This window comes from Glycine soja, chromosome 12, assembly GCF_004193775.1.
Source record: "Glycine soja cultivar W05 chromosome 12, ASM419377v2, whole genome shotgun sequence".
NCBI lineage: Eukaryota > Viridiplantae > Streptophyta > Magnoliopsida > Fabales > Fabaceae > Glycine > Glycine soja.
This window is the reverse complement of record NC_041013.1, coordinates 18,946,106-18,956,804: the sequence shown is the minus strand read 5'-3', so window position 1 is coordinate 18,956,804 and position 10,699 is coordinate 18,946,106. Positions and strand designations below refer to the sequence as shown.

The following is a 10,699-nucleotide window of genomic DNA, read 5'->3' as shown; positions in this document are numbered from 1 at the left end:
CTTCCAATTCACCAAAAGACAGATTATGTTTTAACACATCTTGGAGAATGAAACTTGGTGAGTAACCTTTTGTCTACATTTCCAATTTCAATTTTCAAATTATAAATTTGTGTCTTTTTTATGCCTAATTAAGCTCATATTTTCACTGTAGTTATTTGTCTTTCCTCTTGTGACTTATATTATCTTGTTTCTTCTCCCCTAAATGACAGCATTGGATGTTAATTATTCAGGTTCATCGAACTTTTACACTTGATGATGAATGAAGATTATGGAATGAAGAATGTTTTTTTTTTTTTTTAAATTTGGACCTTGTAATTTTTGTTTAAGATCTTTGTTTGGAACTTGATTAATTAAGACCTTGTAATGCTTGTGTTGATTCGTGTTTATGCGTTGGTGTGTTATTAACAATTTGAATTTTCTTCCCGTACGAACAATGAAATTAATATCATTTGAATTTTGTACGAAATAATTGTCCTTAAATTACATAATTATTTAATTTTAATATGTTTTTTTTTAAATTATTGCAAGACAAGGTAATTAATTTTTTAAACAAGAATAAAGAATTACATATCATTCATCTTTTAATTTTGCAGTATTGTTTAATCCAAGTTTTTTTGTGTTACTACAAAAATATTGTATAAGATTCAAAATTGTTTAGCATTAAAATTATTTTGATTATTTAATTATTAAGTATTAAAATTTTTTATTATTATATATTTTATAACATTAAATTTATTTTGAATATTTAACTATTTAAAAAATGACTCATCTTTATTTTCATTCAATATTAAAATTTTAATTTTTAAATAAATATTTAAAAATTAAAATTTGAATTTCATTGAAATTGAATTACTTTATCCAAATAAGGAAATTAAAATACAAGAAATTGAATTGTTTCATCCAAACAAAATATTTACAAAATGAAAGGAATTTAAATCAAGACGATCAAAATGCTGTGAATTTGAATTTCCTAGAAATCTTTAAATTCCTCATCCAAACACATGGTAAGAGTTCGAGTATTAAATAAAATACAAGATTTAAAATCATAAAACAGAGGAAAGCAGCCTGGCTAAAATCATGGTAACTACAAAAAACATATACAACTAGAAGTCACCTGTGAATCCCTACTTAGCCCATGCAAATAAGCATAAGAAAATGGAGTGAATTCAGTCCCATCATCACCATTCTTGCCACCCAAAAGAACAATATGTCATGCCTGTCAAAAGTTAAAAAGCATCATCACTTTATAAAACTTCAGCTAGGGAAAGAATTCTCAGGAAAATCGATTATAATAGGAAATGAAAGAGCCTGCGGGGCTTAAAGAAAGCATAATTCATAGGCTAACTATACCTTATTGAATTGAAATTTTATCAGAAAATTGAAGGAGGTAAGGATCAAATTCTTAAATGTCAAAAAAATAAGAGAAACATATGAAAAATCAAAGAAAATATTTGAAGATATAAATGAATAAGATTAACAAAAAGAACAATTCACTTGATGTTTAAATGAAAGACTTGCAACAGGAAAGCAACTTCAAAAAATTGTAGAAAACACAAGAAACTGATTTGGAAGAGGATTTGAAATCACAAAAGAATCTGATTTGGGAAAAAGAATTTAACAAAAAAGTAAATATATAACCTTTATGCATCAATTTCAAAATTAAAAAAGAAAACAAATCAAGTTCAGAAAATCTTAATACTTGGGAGAAGATTCTTACCAAAATGGACGCAGGGAGAGAAAATTGTATCTTTTACTATGTTAGGATAGATTGATTTTAAATATATCAAATGCATTCTTTCAAATTCTCTCAACAATAATTGAAAGAGTTGTCATTCTTGCATCATCCAATGATACTACATTCAAATTCTGAAAAGTCTTAAAAAGCTAACCATGTATATGAAGCCCACCAATTCAAACTACAATTAACTTTGGTTTGAAATGATTTTAAAACTATTGAAACACATTGAAAGTTTCTATTAGAAGAGGTAATATAAATTTCAAGGACATTCATATTAAATATCCTGATATGAAAAATTCCAAACAATGAAGAACAAAAATAGAAGAAAAACAATTTACACTTTTTTTCTCACAATTAAAGAAGATTTCTTAGTATGTGATTCTCTACCAATAATCTTCCTCTAACAACATCCACCGCTCATACCGAATATAGGACACAAGTACTTATAAAATGGAGGGAAGTTGTATATATATATATATATATATATATATATATAAGAAATAGAAATAATATTGCATGAAATTATTTGAAAAAAAGAGATAAAAGCCCTAAATGAAATTAATAAAAAAAAACCAAACCAATGAATATTGAATACAAACCAAATCCAACAATTTCAATTGAAAAAGTTAGCTCACCTGAGTTGTATGCAATGCAATATTTTTGCAAAGAAAATTAAAATAAGATAGGAAGATGAGAAGATAACAAAAATAAAGAAATTTTTTAGAATAAATTTATTAAAAAAATTTAGTTGTAGGTTCAAAACGAAAAGATTCCTAACCAATAAAACACCCAGCAAGTTACATATTCGAGACACCCCTAGCAAAGAAAAATTATTCAAAAATAAACTCATTGTGTCACTGCACCATATTAGGCATGTCAATGTCAATGTATTGACATTACTAATGAGAAAAGTATCACCACTTTGAGTATCAAACACAATATCTCTAAAACTTTCAATGGGATTTTATATCGAACTACCGAGTACATATATACAAATCCCTTTTAGGTGCCTTTACCCAAATCTATAGTGATAAAAATGTGTATTTATCTTAATTTAATGATTTAATTCATATCATCGATTACAACAAAAAAAACAATTTTTTAGGCATTGTTCATGTATTTAATTTTTTTAATTTCTAAAAGGCAATAAAATATTGATAAAAATATATATTTTGTTATTTTTAAAATTTATTTATTTTTCTTTATTTGTATGATAGGGTTAGACTAATCAATTAAAAATTTTCTTACAATTTAAAATAATTAATTGAGTTGCTAAGAATAAACCAATACTATAAATAAATTAAATTCATTTGGACATTACTAATCCAATTTAGTTTAAAAATTTATTTAGACATCTCACTAATTATATGAATTAAATTAAAATATTTTAAAACTTCTAAGAAATTGATTTGAATTTAATTCACATTCTGTTATCAAAGAAATTAAATTCTGTACAGAAGTTTGAATTATATAAAATACATAATTATTTTACAAAAATTATTTAATTTCTAGATCTGTTAAATAATTTTTTTCAGACTTTTTTCAATACTCATATTTATCTATTATAATAAAAAGAGGAACCTAATACAATACATTTGTGTTTATAACAATATTTTTTTCTGTTTCAAAAATAATATATTATTATTATTTAAATTAACAAAAAAATGAACATATATTTTAAATATTTAAACAATTGAATAAATAAATAAATAAAATATATACCTTGAAAATTTTAAAACACTCTAAGTAAAGAAATCATAAATGAAAAAAAAAATATTGCAGAAACACGTTTTGGTTGTGTGAAAAGCACCATCGGCATTCGAAGAAGCCATATAAAGTTCACTAAACTCAGAGTACATATGTATTCTAAGGCCTACGGCTGCACTTGGATAAACCATTTAATCCAGTCTTATTGAACAAGTACTTATAATATAACTATTTATAGTTGTATAACCAAGGCCGAACTTGAGTCTTGTTTGGAGATGAGAATGTAGCTAAAAGGGGTCCAATTTTTTTAAAAGAAAAGTATATAGTCATATAATTTTTTTATATTATAATATATTGTTTTTATAAATGGCTTGAAATTATTATTTTATTTCATGTCTCTTTTTATTTATATTGGCACGTAACATGTGATTAAAAAGTATTATCTCGTTGGTTGTTAGTTTTTTTCAAACAAGAAACATAAATAAAAGACTCAAATTATAAAGAAAATAAAACTAATCATTATTATGTTAGTAAACAATAAAAATATCTTAGCTATAATATAAAATGATATTTTACTGATAATATAAGATATCAATTCAACAAGAATATTTTCTTTGAAGACAAAATATAAATTAAATTAATCATATATATAAAACAATTTTTTAAATATATATATATGTAAATTAAAAGAATAATAATAAAATATGACGTATTTCCCACAAATTTACTCAAATTCAATAAAACTCAATAGGGACCGTGATGAATTTAAAAAATATAAATTTACCTTTTATATAAACCATAACTTATCTTACCTTTTCCGTGCAAAGTCAAACCTATCTTTTTTTTTTATGTTTATCTTATATATAAATATTTATATTATATACTTTTTTTAAGAATAAATTAAATAATAGATGATAAATAAAGAATAAATTGAATAAAAAATATGATACGTCTTTTTATATTCAGCAAAAATAAGTCATTTGTTTAATGTGACAAAACATATCAATTTTAATAAAATTAAGTGTTTATTTTTTCATATAATTTTATAATTAAATATAAAAGGGTCCTACTTATTATTTCATCCTGATTTGGGCCCATAACATCTGATGACCGTATAAGTTGTTTTTATAATAATGCATGGAAGGAAAAATATCGTTAAACTTTCTTAAAAGAGAAAGTAAAAATAATGTAAAACTACTTTTTCAACATTAACAGGATTCGCCTATTATTTAATAAAATTTACTAGATAATAAGAAAAATACGTTCAAACTCTTACATGTTTTACAATTATAAAAATGTAAGATAATTACTATAATATTTAAATAATTTTACATAATTTTAATAATCAAATTAACTTGGCCAAACAAAATCATTAATTGGGAAGAGAATTTTATTAATTTTTATTTTTTGGGTAAATCAACTTGGTTTTTTGTAAAAAGAAAAAAAAAACAACTTGGTTTTAGTGCTGATGGCATGCGACTGCCACCTGTCAACCATAAGTTACACCAACAACCAAGACTAATCACGTTACTTATGGGTGGGGACTAATTCTACCTATTTTCCTAAATTGGAATACCAAATTCATTGATTTTAAAATATAAGAAGTTTAACAAAATAAAATATATATAAATTAAAAAAGTTTATTAATCTTATATGAATAATGTAAAATATTTTTATACTATTATTTAATCAAAATTCATCATTAGTATGATTTCTAAAATAATTATTATAAAAATAATAAATTTATCATAAATAATAGATGATCCTTGAATGAGAATGACCATGTATAATCATTTTTTTCTTAAAAATAATAAAGAGATCCAAATCATGATGGCAGTGTTGTTTCATGTTTTATTAAATGTGAGGTGGTGGGAATTGTGCTTGTAATAACTTTTTTTTACTGTTGTTGTTATAAAGTTAATTTAAATCCATAAAGTCAATCTAAATCCACCATCATTATTAAAAAAATTATTTTTTATTATACGTATTTTTGAATGGTTATACGAAATCATCTTAAAATAAAATATTAGGTAATGATAATTTTGTAAATAATAAAAATTTTATGACGATAATTTTATAAAAATCGTCTTAAAAATTAAGTATTCAAATTTAAAGATGATTTTATTAGAAAATCGTCTTTTTTCAGCACCTTCTTATTTTGACACTTAAAATTTCATTCTCTTTCATACACCCTTAACTTCCTCCATGCCTTAAAAGCTTGTATAGATTCTTCCTCTCCCTCACTCTCAAGTCCTGCACCCCCTTAACCTTCCCCCTCCTCGCTACCTCTTCCAAGAGTATGCATTTTAATACTTTAAATAATAAGTAATGCAAAATTTGAACCTTATTATTTCCTCGGAAGATTGTTTACATTTATTATCTATCAACTATATTCTAATACTTTTTTATTAATTATTATTTCAATGTTAGTTGTTTTTTTGCTTCTCTACAATAATAATATATGTTTGCTTTAGTGAATTATTTATATACATATGATGTGTGCTGATTATTAAATGCAAAAATTCATTTTTGTACTACTACAAATATACGATTCTAAGTCGGTTATATAGGATTTTTTACGACGATTTTAAACCGTCGTAAAAAGCAGATTAATTTTTTATTGCTTGGTATTATAACCTCATTTCATATAATGACATTTTATCCCACCTAAGCACCCTAACAGTCATGCAGCAGATTAATTTTGTATTTTTCAACTTGAATCGTATTATGAAATATACAAAATAAGAAGAAAAAAAAACAAGAAAGCCACCCAGAAGTAACCTGAAGGCGTCTAAACATGGCTGCTGAATTGCTCCATGTTCCATCAATCAAAATAAAATGCTGGGTTGCACCTACTTTTAATTGCTTCATAATAAAAAGAAAATTATTACCTTATTGCACCAAATGGAAAACAGGGAAATCTATATTAAAATGTTCAAAGCAACTTAACTATATTCAGGCACGAAAGAAGTTGATGAAGCTGCTGCAAGGCTTGGTGGACCAAAAGAGAAGGACCAATAATACAATTACAAAAACAAAGAGGAAAAATTACAATAATAATGTAAACTATTATTGTATCAAATAACACACATGTGAAGCACTTGCTCTTTTGAAATTTTAAAAAAATAAAATAAAGAATATATGCATTACCGTATAAAGAATATATGCATTTTAATTGGTGAAAAGATTGACGGTATTTTCCTTTTATTACCATAGAGAATATATGCATTACCGTATTAATTTGTAGGAAGACTAATTGAGTGTAATTCTACAATTAAATTTTTAAAAATAGGAACTATTTGTTACAGTAATTTTTTAATAATTGTTTTGAAATTGTTAAACTATTTTCCTTTTCAAATTTATTATTACTATAATCTCTTGTCATGATTTTTTGCTTTAATAGTTGCTTTCCTTTTAATAATTTTTTACTATATGTTGAATGTTGAATATTTAACAGGCCTTTCATTAAGGAATTTAACAGGAATTTTTTTTATCATTGAAAAAGTATTTAATTAACAAGCATTTAACGCTACATTTGAGGGACAATTATTGAATATGTATGTTCCACAATTTAAAAAAAAAAAAAAAGAAAATCTGTTGGTATAATAACTTCTTACCAAAATTGTTTTAAAATTTTCAAACTTATTTCCTTTTATTTTTTTATATTAATCCTTTTCTTATCATAATTACGTATTATAATAACTGGTTTTCCTTTCAAAATTCTCATTGATTGTTTTAAATATTTGACACGTGTATATTACTATTGGATGATTGTTTTAAAAAAGCTGTTGATATTATCAGACAAAATGAGATAATAAAAGAATCAATTAAGCATTAAATTAGAAAAGTAAGAAACTATATGACTTATTGATTATGTTAACGTTTTATTTATAAATAATTTGATGCATATACAAACTATAGTTCTATTGTTTAAAATAATAGTTTTTAGTTTTTTTTTTAAGAACAGTTTTTAGTTTAAAACTTATAAGTAAAAACAACAATAATAAAAATTCCAAAATCAAAGGCTTTACTGACTAAGCTTGAATCAGCAGTTTACTTGATAATTTTTTATGTTATTATTTTTCCTAATAAATAAAAATAGCAACCATGCAATCAGGGTTTTAAACTTATTGGAAGGTAAAGCAAGTTGGAGTTGGAGGCGAGGAAAGGAAGATAAAGCAACCATGACAATTTTTTATGCTATTATTTTTATCAGTTGAATTTATATAAAAATGTGTCAATTATAAATTAAACATGCACTTAATTGTTAAACTTTATTTTAGTGTCCATCAGACCATCACACGACGGACTATTAAACGCTATCAGGCAGCAGGCAAATCCACGGGCAAGATATGCAAGTTATGCAAAGGGTGAATGCTACAATAAATTCCTTAATTATAAAAAGAGGTGGGGATTGGAATAACCACTTACCCTATGGCCGTAGCCCCCCATGATGCAACATTATAAATAACTTTGCTCCCATCCCAAGCTTTTCGTAGCTTTCCCTTTTTCTTTTTCACTGAGAATGTCTTGCTAAGCGCTAATGGAACAAACCACAATAGTTAGAAATTCTTTCCTATTGTTTTAGCTAACTTACAATGAACTTGTCTCAATAAGATCATAAAAAAATATCTGGACTGAAAAGGTAGATGATAAAGAGTTATTTCTTGTTTATCACTCAAATATACGGAAGAATAAAAAGGGAAGATATCATACTAGGAAGAATGCAAACAACTCACCACTCTGGAGTTGGACAGGGGTCAAATCCTACAAAAGAGCAAAGAAATCAATTAGAGAGAAACAGAAATTTCAAATGCATTTGGTAGAATATGTTTGCAGCAACTGATCATAGATAGAATTCATAAAACAACATTATTCACAGCCAAAGAAGAAAAAGGCATTCCTAATTACAAAATGCTAGTGATTGTTATCCTATAGATGAATGAAAAGGGCTACAGAGAAGCAGACTATGGAAAAGGCGTGTAAATTAATGATTGAGACTTCTGAGCATTGCATTGCAAGAAAAATCTTTATCCATATAAAAAACGAACAGGACTGCAACATGATGCCCATAAAGGCATAAAGGAATGGGAAACATATGATACCAATGATATCAAGTCCAACAATGCAATCCTGACATAAACTTATTGAGTTGTAACATGATACTACTTATTTCCTGACATTTAATAGAACAAAGTGGATGGACATCCCCGTAGAGAAAGCACGCATTATACAAACTTAAAAAAGTTCATTATTAAATATTAAATCTAGAAGTTTCCAGTTTAATTTTGCTAAAAAATAGTAGTGGTATATTACTATTCTCAAATAGTCAAGTGACTAGAGACATAAATAGTTAAACATCAGTTCATAATAATGTGTTGTCAGAGCAGACCACGGTGCTAAAAGATGTTATGTAGTTTGCATGAACTGATGCTATGTAGTCTGCAACAAAAATAGAGTAAAATTGAATTGTCAGAGCAGACCACAGTGCTAAAAGATTAGTAAAACACTGGGCAACTAAGAATCCATCAACTGGGATAATATATATATTGGTACATAACACTCCCTATATTTAATTTAGTACTTATTTTAATATGAATTTTAAAAGTTAGACATAGGGAAAGAAAAATATGTTAAATGTGTCAGAAAGTCCTGATTGTTTAAATAGCATAGGCAGATCCAATGGTAATTCTGGCTTCATAAAAATTGTGTGGGTGATGTAGGTACACCCATAATTTTGGCCCTTTTTTTGATCTGTTAGAAATAGTCATGCTGATACGTAGCCAATTTATGCTAAAAGCTCCAAAGACAGCCGAACACATGCCAATTCAAAAGATAAACCAAGTGCAATTAGTATAGCTCAATTTGGTGTGATTTGACAATTTATGAATGAATTGTGTGACTGTGATTCAGAGGACAGAAAATGGTGGTTTCTCAATCAGGTTGCAACAGATTCAAATAAGATTTCAAATTTTCAAAACCAGCATGAGAAGCCTGCCTATTTCAGCTTCATTGAAATTATTTTAGTGCAAAAATAAGCCTTTCATGTTTATTTCACAATAAGTATTTTACAAATACATTTTTCTAAAATATACTTTTCCCCAATTGGAATTTGTGCCTCGACTGAGAAGCATATTTGGAGGTATAAGCAGAAACAAGAATTACCTTCCCAGAGATCAAAACGTTCACCTTCCCAGAGATCAAAACTTCTTGTTCTGAGTCAAAACTTTCACCTTCCCAGAGATCATTTTCGCTAACCATATCCTAGGAATTACCTTATTCTGCCACAACCAATAACTTTTTCTTTTATTATCATTCTAAACTTGAAACAAATAAAGAGAAAGCACTAATTATTTGAAATCACCAAAATGCGAAAAACCATTTCACACTGCAAAAGATACCATCTATAATCTGTGAAACTGAAGCCCGAGCACACTCAACTGTTGAAGAAAGGCCAGACATTCAACTCTAGATTTCAGCAGATCACACAACTGCATTCAGGCCGTAACATTCCATTTGGCCATGGTTTTATTTTTTTTTGAAAAATATTTGTTAATTATAAACTAGCTCTGATCAATTCAACAAACACATAACCTACCTCAGCACCAACACCCCAATGACAATCCATGGCCAACGTCTCCGCAGTCCTTTTCCCTTCATCGTAACAACTCCTCTCACCTGTAATCACCAAACCAAACCAACAACGAAAACACAAGTTATTTATGTTAAAACATAAAAGCATGGTCCATTCATTCACTCACTCACCAATTGGATTCACATTTCCCCAGTAAGTCTCTTTCTGAGGATGCTCCAACGAATCACCATAAACCTCACTAGTACTAGTAAGTAGAAATCTAGCCCCAATTCTCTTCGCAAGGCCAAGCATGTTAAGCATGCCCATCACATTCGTCTTGTAAGCCAACAATTAAGGATCACAAAATTCAACACAAAACACAAAAAATTATGAAAAAAGAGGGCTGGAACTTAAAAACACGACAAGTTAGAGTTAGAAGATAGAGAGAAAGGATATGATGGTCTTCACGGGCGAATGAGCTCGAATAGAATCGGCTCAACGACGTCGTGGCGAATGAGCTCGAACCTAGGGTTCCCGAACAGATGCATCAGGCTCTCTTTTCTTCCCGTGAAGAAATTGTCAATCACGATGATGTCATCACCGCGAGCGATGAGTTTGTCAATGAGGTGGCTCTCGATGAAGCTCGAGCCGTCGGTGACGATGATTCGCTGCCTCCTGTC

The 10,699-nt window shown here is 27.3% G+C and overlaps 1 pseudogene; it reads right to left on the bottom strand.

Annotated features, from left to right (window-relative positions):
* Window positions 1–959: 959 nt before the first annotated feature.
* On the bottom strand, window positions 960–10,358 carry LOC114377924 (annotated as a pseudogene).
* Window positions 10,359–10,699: the final 341 nt, after the last annotated feature.